Consider the following 27061-nt stretch of genomic DNA (forward strand, 5'->3'; position numbering starts at 1 on the left):
TCTGATCTTCAGGTTTTTTTTTTAATTTTTTTTGACAAACTGTACTGACTGGTACATGCTGTCAAATATTTGTCAGACCAAGTGATTGATGACCACATTATCTTGCTTTTTATTTAACAGTAGTATTTCTAGTACTTTCCCATAATATATGTTATTTGTGATAATCTTACAACATATTATTTATCATGTTAAGGAAAATACTTTTTATTTCTAGTTTGCTAAAAACTTTTATCTGTATTTTCCATGGTTTGTATAATTATTAAGCACCTCTTTCTTCAGGCAGTTTCCATGAATAAAAGCTGGTGATCATGAATCATAATGATTATTTGAATATTTTAATTCCTGTCTACCTAAGGTAAATAGGAATAGGAAGAATTATCAAATATGAATGGTACTCACATCAATAATTCTAAAATACACAACAGCTTTTAATTTAACACAGTGCACTGTCATTTTGGAATTCTTTACAATGTTATTCTTAGATACAAAATCGCAAGTGAGTAGTTTTATAGGAAACCTAGTGCATAAAAAACACATGGCAATTCATGGAGATGAGTGTTTATAAATAATATAATCTTACACTTCAGAGAAATTGGAGAAAGCCAATTTGAACTTAGTAGAAATGTATAATAAATCAAATAATTTCATCTGGGAAGGCAGTATTCAAAAATATCAATTAATGCTAGATATGAGACAGAACTTTAATATTGGCTATCATTTTTATGCTGTATTTTAAGCCATTTAAAAAATTCCATTGTTGTTGTTTTTAAGGTAGATTGTGGGATAACAGCAGATAATAATAGGAAAATTGAAAGTCAGAGTTATTTGGCATTAGTTTTGATTTTGTGTTTATTGTGCAATTTACTATAAGTTACTGTGCTGGTTTGTATGTATTATGTCCCCCCAAAAACCATGTTCTTTGATGTAATCTTGTGAGGGTAGATGATTTAGTGCTGATTAGACTGTAATTCTTTGAGCGTTTCCATGGAGATGTGACCCACCCAACTGTAAGTGATAACTGATTGGATAATTTCTACAGACATGTGGCCCCACCCATTCAGTGTGGGCCTTGATTAGTTTACTGGAGCACTATATAGGCTCAGACAGGAGTGAGTTAACTATAGCCAAGAGAGACACTTTGAAGAATGCAGAGGAGCTGAGAGAGGAGCTTCAGCTTACAGAGACATTTTGGAAATGGCCTCTGACAGCAGACTTTTGCTCTGGAAAAGCTAAGAGAGGACAAAAACACCAAGAGCAACTAAGAGTGACACTTCTGAGGAGCTGAAGCCTAGGGAGAAATGTCCTGAGAGAAAGCCATTTTGAAACCAGAACTCTGGAGCAGATGTCAGCCACGTGCCTTGCCAGCTAACAGAGGTTTTCCGGACACCATTGACCATCCTCCAGTGAAGGTACCCAACTGTTGATGTGTTACCTTGGACACTTTATGGCCTTAAGACTGTAATTGTGTAACCAAATAAACCCCCTTTTACAGAAGCCAGTCTGTTTCTGGTGTTTTGCATTCTGGCAGCATTAGCAAACCAGAACAGTTACCAAAAAGCTTTGGCCGCTTTATTCACATCTGTAACATGAAGGCATTCTGGAAGATGAACTTTGAGGATCCTCAACTCAATTACATTATGATTATGTAAATAGTTTGCTTCTGTTCATATTGACAAAGTGATATATAGGTCATTAAAATGTGAATTACCAAGATTAAACTGTTCTTATAGAAACCGCTTCTATGATTGTATTTGACTCATGTATTATTAGAATGTTTGAGTAAAACTATTGAAATTTTGAATAGGATAAAGAGAGGAAAACTATCAGTAGAGATTTATCAACTTGGAAATATACAGTTTTAGTCACATTGTAAATAAAGAATTTCTTGCCATGCATTAAGAATATGAAATAAATATAGAAAGCTTTATCTCCTTTCAGTGAATAAGTGAAACCAGAACTTGCAGATTTCTTGGACAGCCAGATTGCTGATTCCTTAGAACAGGTTCATTGGCCTTCAAAGAAAGGTTGACTTCCTTTCTCAGAGTCTCAGATACTCAGAAAAAATTCTATAATTATGACAATAAGTTTTTGGTTTTTTTTTTTTCTTTAGGAGAAAAATAACATAAAATACATGCTTATTATTTAATATTAAGGTTTAAATACTAAGGGAATTCCATATGTTGAGTGGATTAGAAATTTATTCCAAGACAAAATGTACAAACAACACTTACAGTATCAGAGAATGAGTAAGGAATTAAATATACCTTGACATTTTTTGGTTATAGAGTGAGATCCTTCCTCTACCAGTTAAGTAATGAAGAGCCTTTATAGGTCTATGTATTTACATGTAAATGTGATAAAACATATTCAGATATCTTCATAATGAAGCTATTTCACTCTGGATTTATTGCCATTAAACAATCATATTTACTTTATGTAAACAAATTCCAAGGTACCTTTTGTATCAACCTTATTATAGTTTATGTAGTTGGGTAATTGCTCTTCATATGCAGGAATCAATTAAATTTGAGAGATGGAGGCTAAAACTTGATTTCATTTAATATTTAAAAGAATCACCAGTATTTGATATTTAGTTTTCAGGCTTCTTGATATAGTTTTTGTCCTTATTTTATCACTATCGCCCTTAATTTATAATCCCTTACTGATATCATAGGTGTTGTTAACAGCCTGCTGTAAGATGCTCTACTTTTTTTCATAGGTTTGCTGTGTCTTAATTGCAGCAGGCAGGACTCCTTGAAGTAATCTGGGTCACTTAACATTTTAAAGATCAGTGACTCCTTTACCCAGAATAGCCTCAAATTACAACCATGAACACACAAACACACACACATACAAATACACCAACCTTTCACATTATTCAAGAGTTAATCTAAAGAGAATGCAAGGTTTAAAAGGAAGACTAAAATAAAAATTAAAAAAAATTAATAGCATGAAGAGATGTATACTATTATGATTATCTATTTCTAGCTATATTTTCTTCTGCTTTCCACAGTCTAGTTTATGAAAAGCTCTATTTGCCAACAGAAAATGTAATTCCACAGCAATTTCTAAGCTTTGAAAAAAGTGTTGAAATCCACAATCTGCAGGCTTTATTATCATTACCATCATGGCTAAAGGAAGTTCTTCAACCATGCATAGAAGTCAAGCAGTAACTCTTAAAACTATCAGAACTCCATCCCACCTGCCATGTCAGACTTGAATTTAAGGGCACAGGAAGCAATATATTTTCCTTAACTTTTATTTTAATAATAATTAGGAAATAAGATAAAACAACTTATTATTTTCATGCTACTCTGTGGAGATAAGCAAATGTTCACCCTAAATCAGTACATGTAATATATTAAAATCAACTATCAAAAGTACTTCAAATGTTAATAGATATTTCAATGAAGTTACAAAAATGAAAAAAAAATCAATCCACATTCTGTAAAAATTATTACATTTATTCTTCATTAACTTGTGGTTTTGATTATTCACAATACACACAGCTAAGGAATAGCATTCCTCTTTACAATTGTAGCATGTCTATGCCCATAGACACTCTAAGAAAGTGTATACTATTTCTTAAGGTAGAAGTTCACATATTAATTATTAGATAGGTATCTTTACATATTATTAAATATCTTTTCATTTTTTATGACATTATTTTGTGACTGACCAGGGTATACATATATTTCCAAAAAATGTTAAGAAGTCTTCTCCTTTATAGTTATTCACGTCTTTTCATTGTAGTAATCATTATGATGCCAAATAGGCATCAAGATAAATAAATAAGTAATCAGTATGATTTTACATAATGGGTTGCTTGAAGTGACTATACAAAGTTTTATATTTTCCAAAATATACTCTGAAATTGTCTTCCAGAAAGTTGTTCATATACACACTCCCACGGAGTACATGCAATTCTGCATTTTCTCACTCTCCTTGATATCATTTTATATTGTCATTTTGTTATTTCAGGACTTAATACTTCTTGCAAAGTTAAAATTTCTTTGATTTAACTTTGCACATTTTAATTTATTGGTGAGGATAATCTTTTGATTTATTTTACTTTGGTATATTAATCAATAAAGTAGCTATATTTATGTTTTATTTTTTATAATGTTTATTATTTTAATAAACTTATATTTTAGACCCTTTTCCAACATGTATTGAAAATATTTTTCTCAATGTGCTCTTTATAGTGTAACTATTTTAATGATGTTTTAATGTAATCAATTTTCCATTATTCACATTTGAAAATTCAACTTTGGCATATTCTAAAATTACATATTTCTTTTTGAATTTTCTGTTAATCTACATTTCTATTTTGGATAAATCACCTCACTTAATTCTTATAATCTTATAGTCTATCTTAAAAATATGGTTAATAAAATAATATTGCACTTTTTTTCAAAATATTGTGGGCCTCTTTCACAAGATTATTGTTCTAGGAAAATTTTAGAATCTATATCTTTCAAATAATAGAACTTTGTTGAGAATTATTTTACATCCACAAATAATTTGGGGATAACTGGAATTATTTTGAAATCATCTTTCCGCTGAGGATTATCACATATCTCTCTATTCTAGCTCTCTTTTGAAGAGTACAGTTTCTCTAGGTAAGGTTATTCCATAACAAATTGACTCTTATATGTTATACTTTTATTGCTATTGTTAATTGCATTAGGTATATTTCCAAATTCATTGTCTTTTTTCTTAAACCAAAGTTATATTTTGTATTTATTTTCAACCCACCACCTTGATAGACTACCATTTATTCCAGTGTCCTAATACTCTTGATAATTCTACCTACAAATTATACAATCTTCAAATTATATTATTCCAGTCTGTTTTCTAATGTTATAGCTCTCCTTTTTTATTTTATGCCTATTTGTATTATACTGAAGACAATTAATAATGACATATCATCTCATGCATTATAATGTTTACATAGTTTAAAAATTCATTCACTCTTTCCCTTTCTGTGATGCAGATACATAAAATGCAAATAATTTGCCATTAATTATATGTTAATTAGTTTCATTATATATAACCAAATACAGTATTTTATTGAGTTTATGTTGTTAAAGATATTTGGATTGTGTTTTCTAAATATATTATTTACTTCAAAGTAAAGGATTGAAAACTTTTTATCATGTCTATCTTAAAATATTTCATGAAAAATGTGGTATAGAGTTACCTGTAAATTATATAAACAAAATCTTCTAGGTTTTAGATTTTTCATTAGCATTTGAAAAGGTTTGCCCCCTCCCACTTGTTTTGCAGCTAGAGATATTATTGGTGTCTGCTAAGAAAGATTTTGTGATTGCAAAAATAGTTTCACAATGTCACTGTTAATCATGTTATGCTATATTCTAAACAAGAGGTATGTTTCAGTTCTGAATATAAACATTATAGTAATGATCAATTTTAGACTGATTCTTACAATTGTTAAATTACTAAAGTTACTAGTCATTTTGCACAGATTAGAATTTGACGAATTCAACAATTAGATAACCCATCTCTAAAGGAAAATAAAAAACAACTACCAGATTTTACAAGATAATTTCTGTGAATTATCATTATAAAATCTAATTAGAGTATGGTCTCTACAAATGGAAAGATTTAACAGCCCAGGCTTTAGTATGAAATAGCATATCACTAATTGAATGTGAATTGGACCATATATTCCAATTACTATCTTTCATACTATAGAGGAAATGCTGGTGTGTTATGAAGTATAACATTAGAACTTCATTAAATTAGACTTCAAATCTATCAAAATATGAATATGTACATATTTGTCATAGTCTCACCAACAATCACAACATTTTAACATCATTAATCTTGACTGAAAACCCAAAGCAGGAAATTTTAATAAATTTAGATATTTCTCAATGATCAGTCTTTAAATTTGTTTCTATCAAAAACTGAATAATACATATGGTTTTAATACAAAATACAGAATTAAGATTTATGGTTATTGTGTAAAATAATTTGGTGCAATTACAAAATATACAAAAAGATCAAAATGTCTTATAATGCTAACACCAAATCATAATAAAGTAATTATTATTTTATATTTGTGTATACTATTGCAGATTTTTCTTTGAATATATATACATAGACATATATATACACATATAAATATATATATATATATATATATATATATATATATATATATATACACACACACACATATACATATATATACACAGACACACAGATACACATATGCGGGTATATGGGTATCTATATATTTTATTATTTACAAAACAAGATCAATGTATCAATTATGCATACATTAGTAAATTTATTTACTTAATAATCATCTAGACATATATCTCAATGACTATATAGGGTTAAATGACAATTAGTAGAAAATTGTTTCACTCTTGGCTGTATTTGGTGTTTCAAAAGCAATTGGGAGCATTTACATTATTTATATATACTTTTGCTATTTAAGCAACTGTGAGGTGAATATCCAATATGTGCTTATTGTATATAGTGAATTGTTTCCATGATAACAATTGATTCAAGTGGAATTACTATGTCAAAGTACATGGACTTTAAAAAAAATAATTCCATGTATTGAAAAGTTATACTTCTGAAATGTATCATATAATGTTATCACAAATTCTAAATAAGAGTGCACTGACCTAGATCCTCAATAACTCTCAATATAAGCATGCTTCATCATTCAATCTGAAATTCCTAAATTGTAACCTCATGTTAGATTGTACTTCTTTGAATACTAGTAATAATGAAACTTTTTATTTATTTCTTGGACATTTTTGTGAATTTTCTGAACATACACTGCCTTTTTCTCCCTTGATATACTAATTTCCATCTGAATCTAAAGCTAATTAAACATTTACTTTTTTTATTGGTTTAACTTTTTTTTAATTTAACTTTATTGATATAGTTCACATACCATACAATTATCCAAAGATCCAAAGTGCACAGTCAATTGCCCATGGTACCATCATACAGCTGTGCATCCATCACCACATTTTTTTTCATTTTTAGAACATTTTCATTACTCCAGAAAAGAAATAAATACAAAAAAAGAAAACTCAATTCCTCCTATACCCCTAACCACCCACCCTTGACTCAGTATTGGTATAGTACATATGTTAATGTTGATGAAATACTGTTAAAATACTATTAACTGTAGTACATAGATTGCAATAGGTATTTTTTTTTCCTGTATACCCCTCTATTATTAACTATTATTGTTCTCATTCATGAAAGAGATTTCTAATATTTGTACAGTTAATCATGGACATTGTCCCCCACAAGATTCACTGTTTTATGCATTCCAATCTTTTAACCTCCAGCTTTCCTTCTGGTGACATACATGACTCTAAGCTCCCCCTTTCTACCACATTCACACACCATTCAACACTGTTAGTTATTTTCACAGTAATGTGCACTGTCACCTCTGTCCATTTCCAAATACTTTTAGTTCAACCTACTTGAATATTCTGCTCATAATAAGCAACCACTCTCCATTGTTTAGCCTCCTTCTGTATCCTGTTAACTTATATTTCATGTCTTTGAGTTTACATATTATAATTACTTCATATCAGTGAGACCATGCAACATTTGTCCTTATGTGTCTCACTTATTTCACTCAATGTAGTGCCCTCAAGGTTTCTTCCACAACCTGTTTATTTTTAAAGACTGTTTTGTTCACCCACCATACTTTCTGTTGTAAGTAAACAATCGATGGTTCCTTGAGTAGTCATATATTTATATATTCACCACCATCACCACTATCTATACAAGGACATCTCCATTTCTTCCACAAAGAAGGAGGAAGAGTCAAAGAAGGTAGAGAGACAAAAGAATAAGAAAAAGAAAGAAAAAAAAATGACAGCTATAAAGCAACAAAAGGAAAGGTAGAATTAAACTAAAGTAGAATAAAAGAGTCAGACAAGATTACCAATGCCAAGACTCCCATACCTCTCCCTTATGACCCCCTCTAATAGGCATTTAGCTTTGGTATATTGCCTTTGTTACATTAAAGGAAGCATAATACAATGTTTCTTTAACTATGGTCTCTAGTTTGCATTGATTGTATTTTTCCCCAATACCACCCTATTTTTAACACCTTGGAAGGTTAACATTCATTTGTTCTACCTCATGTAAAAACATATTTGTACATTTTATCAATTGTTGAGCACTCTAGGTTTCACTGAGTTATAGAGTCCCAGTCTTTATCTTTCCTCTTTCCTTCTGGTGTACAACATGCTCCTAACCTTCCTTTTTCAACCATATTCACAGTCATGTTTGTTCAGTGTTCTTACATTGCTGTGTTACCATCACCCAAAAAATTGTGTTCCAAACCTCTCGCTCCTGTCTTTTCATATCTGTCTGTAGTGCTTCCTTTAGTATTTCCTGTGGTGCTGGTATCTTGTTCTCTCATTGTCTGTTTGTCAGAGAATATTTTAAACTGTCCTCATATTTGATGGACAGTTTTGCCAGATAAGAATTCTTGGCTGGTGGTTTTTCTCTTTCAGTATCTTAAATGTATCACACCACTTCCTTTTTGCCTCCATGGTTTCTACTGAGACATCCGCAGATAGTCTTATCAAGCTTCCTTTGTATGTGATTGATTGCTTTTCTCTTGCTGTTTTCAGGATTCTCTCTTTGTTTCTGATGTTTGATAATCTGATTATTAAGTGTCTTGGCATAGGTCTATTCAGATCTATATTCTGTTTGGGTACCCTGCACTTCTTGGATCTGAAATTTTATGTCTTTCATAAGAGATGGGAAGTTATCATTGATTATTTCCTCTATTATTGCTTCTGACCCTTTTCCCTTCTCTTCTCCTTCTGGGACATCCATGACATGTAGATTTCTGTATTTTGTGTTGTCATTCAATTCCTGGAGATGTTGCTCATATTTTTTCATTCTTTTTTCTATCTTTTCTTTTTCTTTTGTGTGTAGAATTTCAGGTGTCTTGTTCTCCAGTTTCTGACTATTTTCCTCTGCCACTTGAGATCTGCTATTATGTGTCTCCACTGTGTTTTTCATCTCTTGTGTTGTGCCTTTCATTTCCATAGATTCTTCCAGTTGTTTTTTCAAACTTTCGATTTCGACCTTGTGTTCACCCAGCGTTTTCTTTATAACCTTCATCTCTTTTGCTATATTTCCCAAACTCATTGATTTGGTTTTTGATTTGATTTAGCATATTTCTTTAAAAATCTTTAATAGATTGTTTCATTACAGTGATCTGATTATGTCCATCCTAGCTTGGTTTGTATAAAACTCCCTAAAATGTTATATGCTTCTTCACATTTATGCACATATTTGTGAATACTTATATTCATGGTAGCTTCCTTCATTCTATTCCTTTCTTTTGGGTTCAATTTGCTGACAGAAACATCTATTTTTGTATTATTATTAATAACTATCTTTTTTTTTTTAGTGAGTGTCCCATATATATGAAATTCGTCCCAGATTTAACTCTTTGACTCTACTAGACACGAGGCTGGCCTTATCTCCTGTTCCAAAATTACTATTAAAACATAAATTTTATAAATGTTCAAATATGGTAATAGCACCCTCTTCTTCAAAGCATGCGTGGTTACAGCTTACATGCTTTTTCATTTGGTTAACCAGACTTTCTCAGTTTCTGGAATCTATGGAAGTTCTCTTTAAAATCCTTGGCTATGTATTTTTCATTTGTTTGATCTAGCGTTTCTCAATATTTTGTAGAAATGAGTAAGAGTCATGTCATGTTACTTTTTTTTGTTCAAGTTATAAGACCTCTTCTATTTTCCTCTTCTGGAGAATAATTATTAAATATTTATATTAATATTAGTCAAGTGACATAATACAAGCATCAACACCTTTTTTTCTGTGAAGAGCCAGACAGTAAATATTTTTAGATTGTGAATGTTATATCATCTCTCCAAAACTACTCAACTCTGCAATCATAGTGCAAAAGCAGCCATAGACTATGTATAAATGAATGGTTTGTCTGTTTCCAATAAAACTTTATTTATAAAAATAAGTGATAGGGTGGATTTGGTCCAGAAGCCATAGTTTGCTGACTTCTGAAATAATTCATTTTATGACACTCTACAGATTAAAAAATGTAGTTCAAAAATTACTAATTTTTCTGTTCTTTTTTGTGAAATGATTTCTAACTATCTCACCTTCTCCATACCTATATAAGTATCACTTGTACAGGTATTATTATACCATATCTACTGCTCTAATTCACCATATATTGTACTCCAGATGAAAAATACTATTATGAGTTCACTTTATTATGCTTCTTAATGTCCACATGATATTTTGCACAGAATTAGTATTCACACTTTTTGTTGACTAATTAATTCTTGAATAAGAATGTGTCAACCAGAATTGCATATTCTAATCCTACAGCAATTTCACTAGAAGTTCTCCACCTCATTTATTGGAAGCCCTAGGAATTGCCTATATATCTGTACATGTTTTCAAATAAAAAATAAAAAAAAAAAGAAAAGGAAAAAAATCATTTCAATAATTAAGAAATTAAGAGAGACTGACTGGTCCACCAAGAAAAGCACTAAGTTTAATACCTGAAATCTAAGACTCAAGAGCAATGTTCAAAGTACTCACTTCATTGCTCTAGCATTAATTGTTTTTAAAATTACTATTGATGTGAAGGCAGCACAGCACCCAAAACATCTGTAAAGGCAGAAAGCTTGACCTTCAGTTTAACTGGAATGACATTTTTATGGATCATGTATGAAACTCTTTATTTGTATCTCTCAAATTTTGGTGAGGGTGAGATGGAGAAGACTGTGTTATCTTTCCTTGAGAATTATATAAAATGAAGTCATTTATTTGCATCAATTTTCTGTCATTTCTGGAAAGGATATTATCACCTAGCATTTTTCTGAATTTGAAAGGGGAGAACATCTCCAACTAAACAGTGTTTTACCCATTGGGTAGGTAGTAAGTTCCTCCCCAAATAATCTATACCATTCTTTCTGGTTCTTCTTGCTTGCATAGTCATGCATAACTAGGTGTTAAATAGTTTTCCGGGGAGAGTAGGGAGCATCCTCTTACGAAATTTCTATCTTACGGTCAAGAAACAATTAAGAGTTGAGTAATTGTTTTATCATTTTAATTGGTCACAGAAATTTTCCTCTTGATTAGCATGGACAATTGAGATGTTTTCATATTTTCACATTGTGTTTGTGTGTGCTTGTGTGAGTTATATTAGCTAAAAAACAAAACCAAAAAATCCTTCTAAGTCCTATGTATTTAGCACTGTTAATGTAGATAATTTTGATAATATATGAAAGAGCAATGCAATTATCCAAGAGTCTATCTGGAAAAGCAACACCAATAGCAAGTAATTATTTAATCCTCAGTTAAACATTAAATATCTATATAATAATGTTACACATAGCCTACTGATGTCTTTTTTTTTATATTGTATTTTGTTTACCCCAAATTATAAAACATATAGAAAAAATGTTCATTCAGTAATTATATCAAATACCCTGGGTACAAGATAATCTGGAAGTGTGAAAGATGGCTACCTTCAGGAAAATGGCAAAGAAATGTAAGACAGCAAGACAAACCCAAGTTTCATTTCAGTTCAGTGTCATGTTGCTTTTATTTTTATAATAACTCATAAAAAATAAGTACACATTAAAATTATTAATGGTATATATACATTACACAACCCAAATTTTATTATATAAGAAATTATTTTTTAATGGATATGAATAGGGAGAAAGTAATCATGTTTTTTAACAAGAAAGAAATAACCCTTCTCTTAATTCATATGTAATGATCATAAATTCTTTCATATCAAGAAAGAATTTAAAATATTTTTGCAGGGATCTAAAAGCATGGAGAAAAGCGTATTAAAAAACAACTACTAAAGAGAGAAAATGTTTTCTGATATTTTTAATGTTACATAGCCAAGTTAATATTAATATTTCTTAGCCTCAGAAAACTGAGGAAAGCATCTAATTGAAAACCAGACACTAATCAGTGAAATAACTACAGATAAAATAAAAGAAAAATTATAGACAAAGATAATTTTTAAATGAAGCAATGCTCTATAGCATGTAAGTATTATACATATCCAGCCAGTTTTATGAGTCTCCTCTAAGAGAAATAAAATGTGAAGACAGCTCATATTTGGATGGAAAAGTTGGTGGTTTCATTTGAAAAACTCATAAACTGAATAGTTTAGCATTTGATCTCCTCAGTCGTGAAAATGAAAGACTTTTCATAGCAGACACATAATTACTAGGGAGCTGTATATTATGATCTATAGTAGAAAGAATCCAAAGCATAAATGCCCACTCTGTGTCATTCAAAGCGTGGATGTAATATAACCAAGGTATATTCTTCCTGCCTTGTTTCTGTAAAATTCCTGCAAATCATGAAGGTAAGAAAAAATAACAGAATATTGCTGTTTTTGCCATTAGACCCACCATCCATTCAGAGATGCAAAGAGGCATATTTTCATTTACTGTGCATGAATGTTTTCAATCCAAATGTAAATTCCAGCTGTGAGAGGAAGTCTTAAACCCTGCTGTTTTATAAAGTTAAATTCAACTTGGAATCAAGTTTTCCAAAACCCCATTTTCCCTATTATCCTGTCATGCATAGATGTTGCATTCTCATATGGTGATCTGCATGAGTTTTATGGTTTCTTCAAGAGGTAGGAAAGCATGTAGCAGGTTTACAATGAGGCAACTGAAGCTAATCTCTGCCTATTGCAGAGAGAGAGAGAGAGAGAGGAAGGTAAGTTGTACTGTTTTTAGTGCCCCTGCAATAACTGAGCTTCAGATGATGACTGTTAATATTTTTTAATACAGGTGTCATGTTTTTAAAGGGTGGTCATTCCTTAAGATGGAGTCCATGGATTTCAATCTTTTTCTTCTTCCTCTCTCATTTATAAGGCTACAGGTGTCTGTCAAAAAGGTAGGAAAAGGCAAGACTTGATAAGTATATAATAATATTTCATTTTAATGCAAAGATATGTGCCAGAGAAGAAGTAGTTAATTGCACAGTGTGCCAGTTTGAATGTATTTTATCCCCCAAACACCATTATCTTTGATGTAATCTTGTGTGGGCAGACGCTATCAGTATTGATTAGATTGTAATTCTTTGAGTGTTTCTGTGGAGATGCACCCCACCCAGCTGTGGGTGATGACTCTGATTGGATAATTTCCATGGAGGGGTTGCTCCACCCACTTGGGGTGGGTCTAAGTTGAGTCACTGGAGCCATATAAATGAGCTGAGGGGCAGAGGGAACTCAGTGCAGCTGACAGTGACATTTTGAAGAGGAGCTACAGCCAAGAGGGACACTTTGAATGAAGCACAGGAGCTGCAGATGAGAGACATTTTGAAGATGGCCATTGAAAGCAGACTCTTGCTCCAGAGAAGATGAGAGAGGACAAATATCCCAAGTGCAACTAAGAGTGACATTTTTGAAGAACTGCAGCCTAGAGAGGAATGTCCTTGGAGAAAGCCATTTTGAAACCAGAACTTTGGAGCAGATGCCAGCCACGTGCCTTCCCAGCTAAGAGAGGTTTTCTGGACACCATCGGCCATCCTCCAATGAAGGTACCCGACTGTTGATGTGTTACTTTGGACACTTTATGGCCTTAAGACTGTAACTGTGTAACCAAATAAACCCCTTTTATAAAAGCCAATCCATCACTAGCATTTTGCATTCTGGCAGCATTAGCAAACTAGAACAGATTTTGGTACCAAAAGTGGGGTGCTTTTTCTGCTGAGTTTGCAAATACCAAACATGTTGGAATGGCTTTTTAAATGGATAAGGGGAAGATTCTGGAAGACTTGTGAGGAGCTTGATAGATAAGGCCTAAACTGCTTTGAAGAGACTATGGAAATATGGACTCTAAAGATACTACAGACAAGGCCTTGAACAAAAATGATGAATGTGTTGTTGTGAACTGGAAGAAAGCTGATCCTTGTTTTAAAGTGGCAGAGAATTTGGCAAAATTGAGTCCTGGTGTCAGATGGAAAGAAGAATTTGAAAGTGACAACCTGGAATACTTAGCTGAGTTGATCTCTAGACTACGTGTGGAGGACGTATCCTGGCTTCTCCCTGTAGCTTATAGTACAATGTGAGTGGAAACAGATAAACTTAGAACTGAATTCTTGGGTTCAAAGAGACCAGAAGCTGATGGCTTAGAAAATTTCAGGCTTCCAGGGGGTGGAATCCCAGAAGCTACAGCCCCACATGAAGATGTAACCAAACATAGAACCCAGCCACCATTTCACTACAAGCCAAGATTGGAAAAGGAGTTAAGCAGAAAGGATTTGTGGAAAGTCCTATTGTCTGATGGCTTTGAACCCTGTGTGCTTCATGTGAAGCCAACAGAATTTTTGTGAGATCTTTATAGACAGAGCCACTGCCAACCTGGAATGGAGGAGAAAGACAAGGAACAAATTGAAGGAAAAATTTCTTCAAAGACAGAGCCATGGAGATTGAGGTCTGGAGTCAAGATGTCTTGGGCTGGGAGAGTGGAGTGGCCCACACACAAGGAAAGGGTGAGTTTGACCCAGAGGTTGAGGGTGGGCCTTCCACTTCGATGCTCCAGAAGAGTTTTTTGCCACCCCAGGTCCCGAAGAGGGCGGAGCACATTCCCAGGGAATTGGGGAGAGCCTGGCTGCCACCACACTGTTCTGAAGGGGTTAAGCATGTGCCCCTGAGATGGAAAGGAAACCAGGAGCTTCCCTGATATTTGAGGAGAGTGGGGCCGAGAAGGTGGTCTCCCCAGTGTGTGGATATGTTGGAGCACTCACCCAAGCGTTTGGAGAGGAAAGGGCTTCCGCAAAGTCTCTTAGGAAGGGTTAGACTCCCACTCTCTCAAGCCCCAAGGATGCAACATCGTTCTGTTAATGACTCAGACTTTGAAATCTAATGGAATTGGTCCTGTGGGTTTTAGGAACTGTTTTTATCCTGTTAACCCTGTTTTTCTTACTTTTTCTCCTTATGGCAATGGGAATATTTACCCTATGAATGTCATTCCTTTGTATATTGGAAACACATAAGTTGTTCTAAGTTCACAGATCCATAGCTAAAGGAAAAGTATGCCCTAGGACTGACCACGCCTGTAATTGATTTTGATGGGATCTCGTACTTAACTATTGTTACTGAAATGATTTAAGTTTTTCTGATATTGTGATGGGATGAATGCATTTTGTATTTGGAAAGAATATGTTTTTCTGGGGTCCAGTGGGTGGAATATGCCAATTTAAATGTATTTTGTCCCCCAGAAAAAGCCATATTCTTTGATGCAATCTTGTGGAGCAGACATTTTAGTGTTGATTAGATTGGAATTCTTTGAGGGTTACCATGGAGCTGTGCACCACCCAACTGTAGGTGATAACTCTGATGAGATATTTCCATGGACCCATTCAGGGTGGGCCTTGATCAGTGGAGCCATATAAATGAGTTGACAAACAGAAGGAACTCAGTGCAGCTGAGAGTGACATTTTGAAGAGGAGATACAGCCAAGAGGGACACTATGAAGAATGCACAGAAACTGAGAGAGTAGCTGCAGATGAAAGACAGTTTGAAGATGGCCATTGAAAGCAGACTCTTGCGACTCTTGCTTTGAGAAGCTGAGAGAGGACAAACACCCTAAGAGCAACTAAGAGTGACATTTTTGAGGAACTGCAGCCTAGAGAGGAACGTCTTGGGAGAAAGCCATTTTGAAACCAGAACTTTGGAGCAGACACCAGCCATGTGCCTTCCCAGCTAACAGAGATTTTCTGGACACCATTGGCCATTCTCCAGTGAAGGTACCCTTTGTTGATGGACACTTTATGGCCTTAAGACTGTAACTTTGTACCCAAATAAACCCTCTTTTATAAAAACCAATCCATTTCTGGTGTTTTGCGTGCTGGCAGCATTAGCAAACTAGAACACACAGATTGAAGCAAGGTGGGTTGGAGGATATCAAGAAAGAATTGGCAATGATTAATTCCTGATTAAAAAGAAATTCCATTTATTTTCCTGAATGAAGAAACACAATATTTCCCCTTTCCTTTTATTTAAATAGCTACCAACTTAATCCTGAATATTAACTTTTGATTTACTCAATGACTTGTAAGTGTTGTTTCTTCCTCTAGCACTTACCAATTTTTTTTAAATTAAATACTCTGTAAAGAGATTATCAGTATAAAACTGGATATTGACTATGCCAATTTCTTGATCCCAAAATTTCTCTGGCTTTCCACAAAACTACAAGAAAATTATTATGAATTACATTTCAGACACTCCATAGAGTTACAAATTATATCTACAGTCTTATTTCTCCTTTTCCTCTTGATCTCTCTTCCAACTTATAGTTAACTTATTTTTGGATGATTAAATTGCTGGTTGCAAACTAATAGAATAATTCCATCTATATGTCAACACTTTTGCTCTTTATTCCAAAAATGTTAGCTATTTAATAAAGCTGGTATAAAGTCAATTAGAAAGCATATAAGAATAGTAAAATGTAAGGAAAAATGCATTAAATCTATCCCTGCATAAAATACATTGTTAAATATTCTAAGTCTTTATTGAGATAAGAACAGTCATGGTGAATTTGTTGTAACTTAAGCAATTCTAAAAATGTCAGAGTATGTTTTGTAAATATCAAGTTAATTTTTTACTGTACAATATTATTTAAAATATATTGTTCTGTGCATAATGACAGATAAAGGAAAAAAAAGATTAACAAAAAAGTGAAAAATGATTAATCCCTGAACCAGCTAAATTACTTAAGATAAATTCATTAAATCCAATCTGCTATGTTAAAAAAAAATGGATATGGATAAAATGTTATGAAAATCATTAGCATATAATTAGCAAAAGGAAAGTTAGTGAGTCCTCTGATAGGAAAATGTAAATACTTAAATTGATGGTTAATTGCTCACAATATTTTTGGAATTCTAAGAAAATATTTTAAGAGACTTTAAAAATACATAGGTAAAGACATTCATTCCATGAAATTACAATGCTATTAGTAGGCCATTAAAAATAGGATAACTTAGTTATAATATTTTTGGTATTAGTCAACTTTTACATTGTAATTGTAAAAAGAATCTAGAATAATAAGAGAGAGTTACTTTTAAATTGACAGCTGAGTCCTTATCAATCATTTCTATACCTTTGAATTGAAGACTTTCATATTGAATAAGTGGAACTCAGAGAATAAGAGAAATAACCTTATTTTCCCTTTTTTACTTTCTACTTATTTCTACATGCTTGATGGGACTAGTATCTAATTCTCTAGTACTTGGAAGATCCAAGATTGGCACCATGACTTATTTTTCCACTCAGATAATGACAACCTTCTAGTCACTTCAAGTCATACAAATGTTATAATTGTAATTAAATGTCCAGTCCCATGTAATGGTCAAAGTTCTGAACTTTATTGAAAATAAATACTTCCCTTCCCCTAGCTCAGAATTAATCTTGTAAGCCTTTAATCAAAAAGGGAAATGTGGTTGGTTTCTTCTCCATTTTTCTGCCTTGTACTTCTAGACATTTTCTTTAGCTAAACATCTTTTCTGACCCCTCAGATCAAAGCAGAAAAGGGAAGGAGGATTAAGAAATCAATACATGACTTACCTTATTGGTTTTGTGATTGGTTTGAACTTGATAGGGACTTCAAGTTGATTCTTTTCTGGATGCCTTTCAGAGGAGATACAGAACCCCAAAATTTGGCCTCTCTAGTTTGCTGTTTCCTCTCTTGAATCTGGGACATGAGTTTATAACTCCAGCCTATTTCTGATGAATTGTCCTTACTTCTTCAGGAAGCTGTTAACTGAAAACATCTGGTATACTGGTTTGTCCTGCTGTAACTGGGTTTGCTGTTATTTCCAGAGTGCAATGCATAGGGTACTTTACCTTGCCTCTGGACTTTGAGATTTCCTAGGTATAATTCACATAATAGTCCACTGTGTTCCCAAAATTCCAGTAATCCCATGTTAAGCTTTTTGAGGACACTCCTTGAAGTAATAGAGACTCCATCCCGATTTTCTACTCTATGCCGCTGAGATTGGGACTCAGTATATATTGGCAGCTAGTGACAGTAAAAACGCCTTCTTAATCCCCTGTTTCTCTTGCAGGCATTCTAACTTTTTTTTTAATAGTCTGGAGAATGTTAATTATCTAACCATCTCTGATTCAACTCTTCGATACCTCCTTTGCAAGTTCTGAAGAGGTAATCTAGCAACTTCCATTTCTGGACCTCCACAAAAATTGACACAAAGTCCCAATTTAACAAGCTGTTATTTTTACTCATTCTCTTAGTTACAAACTGGTTTCATTTATTAAGTTTTCATTATTTCATGTTCTGTAGGATTACAGAAATATTAGTCACAGAATATGACCTTGGCATAAAGAGAGTCAAGAGTTTGTTATACATATTTCAAAAAGGGAAAAAAAAAAAGCTGTAATGAAAGTAATTGAAAGTATGAGGCCATGTAAATACTTTTGATCCAAAAAGTTAATTCCCATTGAATAATTTTGATGCATAAGAAGATATATTTAAACTGCAGTGTTTATGTGGAATGCTAAATTGCAGAAAACATGAAAATAGGTAATAACCCTAAAAAGACATATACTAAATTATACTTGAAAATTTGATATAACAGAATGTCCTTATGTGAAAAATGTATAGATGTTTGGAACATATACCTGACTTTCATGTCTAAACAAATAAAATATCTATTACTAGATTCTTGTACATCAGGAAATGGAAGCTGAATGTATATATTTTTAAAATATCAACTGATTCTACTTTTATTTAAAAACAAAATTATTTCCTATGAATACAATTTTTATTAACTATTTCTGGTATTCTTTTTCTTCTTCCCCACTTGATGTCTGCAAAATCACCCTCAAGGTTTAGACATGTATTACAACATGCTCCAGATATATCATATCATCTTTATTACTTGAATCACTAAATTATAGTGAATTGATTTAAAAAGAAAATTCATTAATTTTCCTAAAAATGTGTTTATAATTTTAATACTAATGAAAAAATATAATTAGTGAAGGCTAATATATATGAATATGAGTATAGAAAACTAATGGATTATTAATTTTGACAGTGGAAACAAAGACTCTAGATTCCTTATGATTATTTGAGCATAATTTTTATATTTAGTAGGATTGAGTATGAGAGGTAAGTTTGTCTATAACTGAAGGTAATCATGCAGGGAAGAAAACAGCACATTATTTAAGTTAATAGCTCACTGTAATATGAAAGAAATAGAATTCCACTTCTATAATAGAAAAGCAAATACTATCTGGGTTTGTAGAAATTTCAAAACATATTTTCAACAAAAATGTCATAATACTACATAGTTGTGGGGAATGGGGTGGCACACGCATATCAGTCCTTTTGTAATAAGACAAATGACACACAGATAACTGCACAAGCATTATTTCATCATACTGTCCTCTCAAACTGTGATAAATAACTTTCTATGATCACCTCATCAATGTTTCACTTGTAGAGTTATATATACATTGGCATCAAGTGAAAATAGCCTAGACAATAGACTTTACTTTTTAAAAATTAAATCTTAAATATTCTCCTCTCTTACACATTGTGCTTTGAATTTGGCAAAGCATAGAGTACATACATTAACTAGCAGTTGTGTCAATTGTAATTTTTCTTTTGTCCCTTGTAATTTTCCTGTTGAAGGTAATGTTTGGTACAGGCATCATTTCAAACTTTGAAATAAGAAAATGAGTGATATATTTTTCAAGAGAAATAAGTTAATTGACTCCACTGAGTAACTGATGGTTGGGGAATGCTTTCTATTGACACAATAGTTCTGGAGAACAATTCTGACTAGAACTTTGGTCAGATTTGTTAACTATCTTTAGATTGTATTTATCCTACTGCTTTGCTGAATGAATGAAAATTGATGGTTTGTACTTTTTGCTAAGAAGCAAGAAGAGCATTGAAGAGCTAGGGAGATAGGAAAACACCCTTTAGCTACACACAGGAGTCATATATGTGCACGATAGCTTACACCATTTAAATGAGTGCACAGGTTCCATTAAATTAAACCCCATCCCACTACAATGAATGCATATCAGAACATGGAGAAAGAAAAATTCCTGCCCTAAATTAAGTAAAAATTTAAGGATAGACTAGGAGCTGCTGATGAGATAAAAGGGGCTGTATTCAACAATCCAATGTGGTTTATTACATTTTAGCAGAGATTCATGAGCTTCTATGATTAAAAATAAAGAAGAAAAAAAAAGAACTCGGATATTGACTTTGTACAAAGCCATGACCAGAAGACCTATTTTAGTTAAGGACCAATGTAAATTAAATGCAATCTAGATATTTTTTCATTAAATTCTTGAGTGACATAATTTAGTACATTCTTGAGTGACATAATTTGATAAAAGATTCAACAATGATGGAATAGTATGGAAAAAAATTGAAGATTAGAAAAGTTATACATTTCCTTCCTATTCCAAAATAGGATGATGCAAACAACATATTAGCATATAGATTGTGTACATACAGTCATACAAAAATGTTTCTTCAATATGTATTTTATAAGAAAGCAAAACAAATCATTTTTCAGAATTTTTGTAATGATTTTCTTCTTTAAAAACTGGAATGAAAGCTCTAAAATGTGTAGTACTCAATAATCAGCAAAAATATATTATGATCACAGCTCAAAGTGAAAAATATTTGATTAAAAAAATTAAAAACAGAGAAGACCAAAAGGGATAGGGCCCAGAATGTGAAGTTAGATTCTCCTCAGGTGAGAAAAGCTAAAGATTTTATTGACTATTTTCCTAAAAGTGTGATATATCATGCAGATCTCTAATAAAAATCTCTCTGCACAGCAATTGAATGTGAACACTCAGAAACCTTAGAAATAAACTATGATTTAGGTTTCTAGCACGTGATCAATGTGGAAATATATAAGACTGACTGTATTTTGATGTGATGCAATTTCAAAACCTGAAAAAAAGAAAAGGAAAGTAAAATATCAATAATATATAACTAATGCTCATGTCAGATTTAATATAATGGCTGAAGTTAGGGAATTTCTGGTTCAATAAAAACTTTCTATGTTTATAATTTGAGCCTTTAAAATGTTTTCTTTTTCTTTTTTCTGTTTTTTTTTTTTTGTAGACAATTGAAAATCTAGTTTAGTGTTAAGCCTACCTTCTAATGTAAAGCAGATAATTTAGAACATAGTGATCTACACTTTTTATTTGTCAGATACATTGGGGAAAAGCAATACATACATACATATCCAGAGTATTACATGTTTATGTAATCTCTCTATATATTCTCATATATTTACGAATATGTTTATATTTATAATGGCTTATACATTTATTCTGGTAATATAAGAATGCTAAATAAAATTCATTTTTCACAATTCTGGATCTCCAAAATCCAATCATACTTTTAGTATTACAATAAAAAATCCTTTACGTTGGTACATATAGCAACTTTTCCTTGATACATTTAATTATAAAATTATTAATATAGATGAGAGGGAAGCTTTGGAAGATGACTAAAGTCATAAAATTGAAGCTGAAATTGATAATAATAGACAAGTGACTATAAAAGAAATGCAAGAGATAGAGATAGAGACAGTGAGGGAGAAGGAGAGAGAGAGAGAAGTGAAGCCTGGGAGTGGAAAGACACAAGAACAGGAAAAATAAATAGATCATTTTGGTAATAGTCCTGGCTGGAGTATGCTATGTACTATAGGTATGGTGAGAATATCACAGGGCATATTTACATGGATGTATATATATAAAAAAAATGTTTATGATTTACTTGTGTTTATTACTATTATTATTATTTTAATTTCAAGAGAGTATAGTGTGGGCATCATTGGTTTATGTATTATTCTCTGTGCCATTTTGGATATCTTATGACCCCCAGAAAAGCCATGTTCTTCAATGCAATCTTGTGGGGGCAGACTTATTAGTCTTGTGATTAGAGTGGAAACTTTTGACTGAATGTTTCCATGGAGATGTGACTCATTCAACTGTGGATCAAATCTTTTGATTAGATTGTTTCCATAGAAGTGTGGCCTCACCAATTCAGTGTGGATCTCGGTTAGTTCACTGAAGTACTTGAAAGAGCTCAAGAGCCACCACAGACACTTGGAGATGCTTGGAGATGCAGACTGAAGGACGTTTGGCAATGCTAAGCTAAGAGATGAAACCCAGAGTTTGCCCCAGAGCAGCTAAGAGAGGACCCATAGATGCTTAGAAAGAAACACCTTGGAAGAAAGAAGCAAGGCACACAGGAGGTGAGAGATGGGTTTGAAGACAGAAGCTCAGAGACATTTTGGAGAAAGTCATTTTGAAATGCAACCCAGGAGCAAAGGACCAGCAGACACCAGCCATGTGCCTTCCCTGCTGACAGAGGTGTTCCAGATGCCATCAGCTGTTCTTCATTGAAGGCATTGTCCTGTTGATGCCTTAGTATGGACACTTTTATGGCCTTAGAACTGTAAATTTGTAACCTAATGAATCTCCTTTATCAAAGTCAAACCATTTCTGGTATTTTGCATAGTGTCAACTCTAGCAAACCAGAACAATGTCTTAGACATTTTAGTAATATTTTTGCTGTGGGTGTGTTGGTGACTATTGGAGAAAAATCCACAGATACCTTAGGACAGAGGAGGAAAAAAAGTGGTATCAAAAAGTGTCATACATCTCCCAGTAAAGTAAGGGTTACCAAGGTAATTCAAGATAAAAATCAGTCAACATGGAGGTTACAGGAAGATTGCAGTTGATCATTTTCTTTATTATTGCATGGAATGATTTATAAGATACATAAAATCTGAAATTGAAAATCATATGTATCATTTACCATCCATAGGTTGAAGATCAAGATTATATAAATTCTTTGGGCAAAATACAGAACAGCTAAAGAATTTCAAATTAATTATAGTTAAATTATAAAACATAATAGGTGAGGAAGAATTCTAAGATAGAGAATAAAGGGTTCCAACAGGAAGCATAATCTGGAAGAGATGCAAGATGGTAGAGTGATCTATATTGTAGTCAAAAAGACACTAGCTGAAGCAAAGAAATCCAAAGAACATTGGGCTAGCAAGATTCAACTATCGTTTGTTGCTTAAGTTTAGTGTCAGTATTGCTCACCCAATTAAATTCAGTATCAAAGCCATCTTGATAGCATCCCCAACAGGTCAAGGATACCAAAAATCTTTTCTGAGGAGTAAAGAGAACTGCATAATTTATAGAAATAAGAGTTCAAATATATTATTATAGTAGGAAGGAATTATTTTTTATAAATTGAATCCTGAAAAGTTAAAAATTGAGTCAATTGTCTGACAAAGGGAATTGGGACCAGCAAAGACTATTAAAAAAGTGAACAGCATGGCAAGGAGAAATAGAAGCTCAGTGAATTCTATGGGAAAAGGCCCTCTGGAGAACTAATGAGTTATAAATTCACTGAAGAGAAAGCTAATTCACTTAGGGGAAAGTTAGATGAAGAAAACTTGTATGTGAAGCAAACTTCCAGAAGAGTGGTGGTCAAAGCAACCTCAACAGACAAGAAGACAGCCCCAAATTTGAGTGCCCAACAGTGAAAAGCAAGTGTTCAAAGATATGTTGTGAGTTAAATGAGCTGCTAAATACTGATTTCTCCCAGTAATTCCTATTTATTTTAATGTCAGATTACTCCAAGTGTTAATCTTTTTGTGAACTGTGTGTTTCAATTCTTCTCTAAACGAGCCTATGCCAAATTAGAAGTGATATTCGTATGCAAAAGAAATAAATAAGTGCATTTTGAAGAAACTGTTTTCTTCCTCCAAAGACTTGATGAGAAGAGAGCTGGGGAAAGGTATAGGATGGAGGAGGAGGGATGACTGGAACTTGAGAGAAAATCTATATAATGCACAGAGCTCTACGGGGGGGAAGCCACAGAAGGGCCCTCTATTCCAAAGATGATAGGGCACCATTGATAGGAATTGTCACCAAGCCATTTAAAGAATTGTACCACATATACCCTCAAATAAAACAGTGTCTAGATGTTTGGAACACTTGCAGGACAGTTGAACAAAAACTGGGATAACTGGACACCTAGTATGGTACATGCATGTATGCAGTGATGTGCTTACCTTTGACCACTTTAGAACAGAATGTTGTGTGAACATCCTAGGAACTGGGAAGAAACCTACGCTTCTCCACAGCCATAATGAACATAAATGGTCAGTGTATTTTTAAATATATAGTATTTTATGCTAAGTAAATATCTTAATATATTAGCATTTTTTAAATATATTCTTAGAGTGAAATTTCTACCAGTACTTTTGGCATACCAGGGGTACTAGGGAAGGAGAAAATGCAAAATGAAATAGTATTTATTTGCATTAATGATGAGCAGAAATATGTCTTTAAAATGTGTTGATACAGGTTTCAAATTAAGAAAAAGATATAAACTCACCTTGGAAAGAGATCTGACTATGAGATAATTGAGATAATTGAAGCTGAGTAAATCAACAATAAATTGACAATTAGTATAAAAATCATTTACTTTATAACATCAAGAATATTTTAGGATTATAAGGTATGGGGAGTTAATTGGGTAGTAGAGCAATGGATTTCAGGGATATAGAGTTATACTTTAACTATACAGTATTAATAATTCAATATAATACAGAACAACAAACCAGAAGACAATGGGCACATAGTTATTGTGGGTATTTTCACCTTTGAGTCATGGAATTCTTATTTACATTAGATATATGATTATATAATACTGAAAAGAGAATTGCAGATTTACTGTGTTAGTGCTACTGTTCCAGATACCTTCAAAAAGGACCAAAAGAGCACATATTTCTTTGTGCACTGCCTCCTTCCATGTCCTCATGACAATGACTTTGAAAAACAGTACTTTTTGAGGTAGGTTGACAGCAACAGAAAGAACAACTGCCTTTATTAGTTCAAAACATCACCTGAAATGGTGAAAACTGGTGTCTTCAGAAAGGTACACATTCCTAGATATTTATCACTCTTACTAAGAAGTAAGCCTTACTAAGTACAATGGCTATGTGGAAACTGGTTTCCTATATGATATTATCTATAATTTTAGGGATAGAATTAAGAAATGTCAAAACAGAGGATGTTCATTACCAAGGATCAAGGTACCTAGTAGAATCTTGTTTTTACCAGCAAGCAGGGCCTCTTGAAGGAAAAGCATATCTAACTACACAAAATTTCTTATACCCCAAACAATAAGGCATTAATTAATTCTTTCTTATTTTTATCAAGATGTATTTATTCAGGGCATTCTAAGGGCAAACATTGTGGAGGTTCATGGCTATGAGAAAATGAGGAAGATGTAGACCATATCCTAAAATAACTTAGAATACAGGGGTGGGGATAGGAAAATTAAAAGAAAGGCAATGAAGTAGACTTTAAAATATAATATCTTAAGTTAAGTGAGCTAACAGTTCCAACCCAATAGCTTTCTCTCCCCTGTCCATTTCTAGGTCTGTTAATGTTATGTTTTGATTCTTAAATAAATGTGTACATTGAAACCTAATGACCTTCCTATATAATGTAAGTTTCTCCCCTTCTTCCCCAAAATCATGATAATACAATGTATGATATTTTCAGAATTGAAATTATTGTATTTTCTTTACTTCTCATTTGATTTAGATTTTTTTCCAAGCTAAAATATAAGCTCTATGTAATTGAGGTTGAGGGGTAAGATCTTGTCTATTTATTTGCTTCGCTATCATATCCTCACTCTCTGACCCACAATAAATAACTGTTGAATGAATGAAAGTCTTCTAATACTAGGTTGCACAATATATTATTTCTAAACCATTGTTCAAGTTCTCTGAAATCTTTTCAATAATATTTTAGTTCTTATTTTTTCTCCCGGGGCTCCCCCAAGTACATATTTACACTATACTTATTAATGTAAGAGGCTATTCTGAAAGACAAAGTATTCTAAATGTTATAGGTTCAGCAAGTTTAATTTCCTTTCTAATGAGAACATATTTTTTCTACCATCTGGAAAGGGGTGTACTTTTGAAAAATAGAGTCAATTATCCTATTTCCCAAAATGTATTAAAATTTCTCTACTCCCTCTGAATAAAGTGAAAAATGACTTTTATATTCTTATATGAAATCAATTAGTAATTATGCATAACTCTACTAAACTTTTTATTAATGGAAATATACCACCTTTTGGAGCACTACCATTTAGAAATGTTTAAATTAACATTATTAATATTTCAAATAATCCTTGAAAGAGTAATATTTATAATTCAAAATATTAACATTTTGAGTACCTATAATAAAATTTTTAATTTCATAGATATGGTACCACACTGTATTTAGCATGATAATTATGTTTGATTTTCTAAGTGGAGGAGATATATGTATATGTACCATGAATAATAAGCAGTGCTTACTCAACTGAGCTATTCAAATTCCAAAGGCCAGAGGGTCTACTCTTTCTTAAATATGTATATAATTTTCATTATATGCTACTAGAAGTTATGTGCCTTTAAAATGAGTTAATTGAACTCTTAAAGTCTAATTTAATCCTGAATGGAGTATGATATATGTTTCCAGGAAAGGAAGAATTAATCAAAATGCCTAATTTTAATTTATCAAAAACAATTTAACATTCATTGGGAATAAAAAGAAAATGTTATAAACTTTGAATGTTGCATCTGAGAGATTTTAAATATACTCTATAAATAAAAATTGAAAGTTGTGTGCAAAGGGGTGTTTCTTTTCACCTATCCTATTAAATGAAGAAAAGATATAAGACACCTCAATCAACGTTCCAATTATTATCGTGAAGAAAGTGAGCAATGGTGATGATATGCTTAATTACTATTTTATAATAATTTTATTTTTCTTTGAAGCATGGGAGCCTGTGTCTATTAGACAAATTAAGAGCATTTTATACTCAAATACTTGCAAATGAAATATTACAAATATTTACAATGAAAATGCCAGTTTTTTACATTAAAAGATTTAGGTTATGAACTTTGT

This window comes from Choloepus didactylus, chromosome 3 (assembly GCF_015220235.1).
Source record: "Choloepus didactylus isolate mChoDid1 chromosome 3, mChoDid1.pri, whole genome shotgun sequence".
Classification (NCBI taxonomy): domain Eukaryota; kingdom Metazoa; phylum Chordata; class Mammalia; order Pilosa; family Megalonychidae; genus Choloepus; species Choloepus didactylus.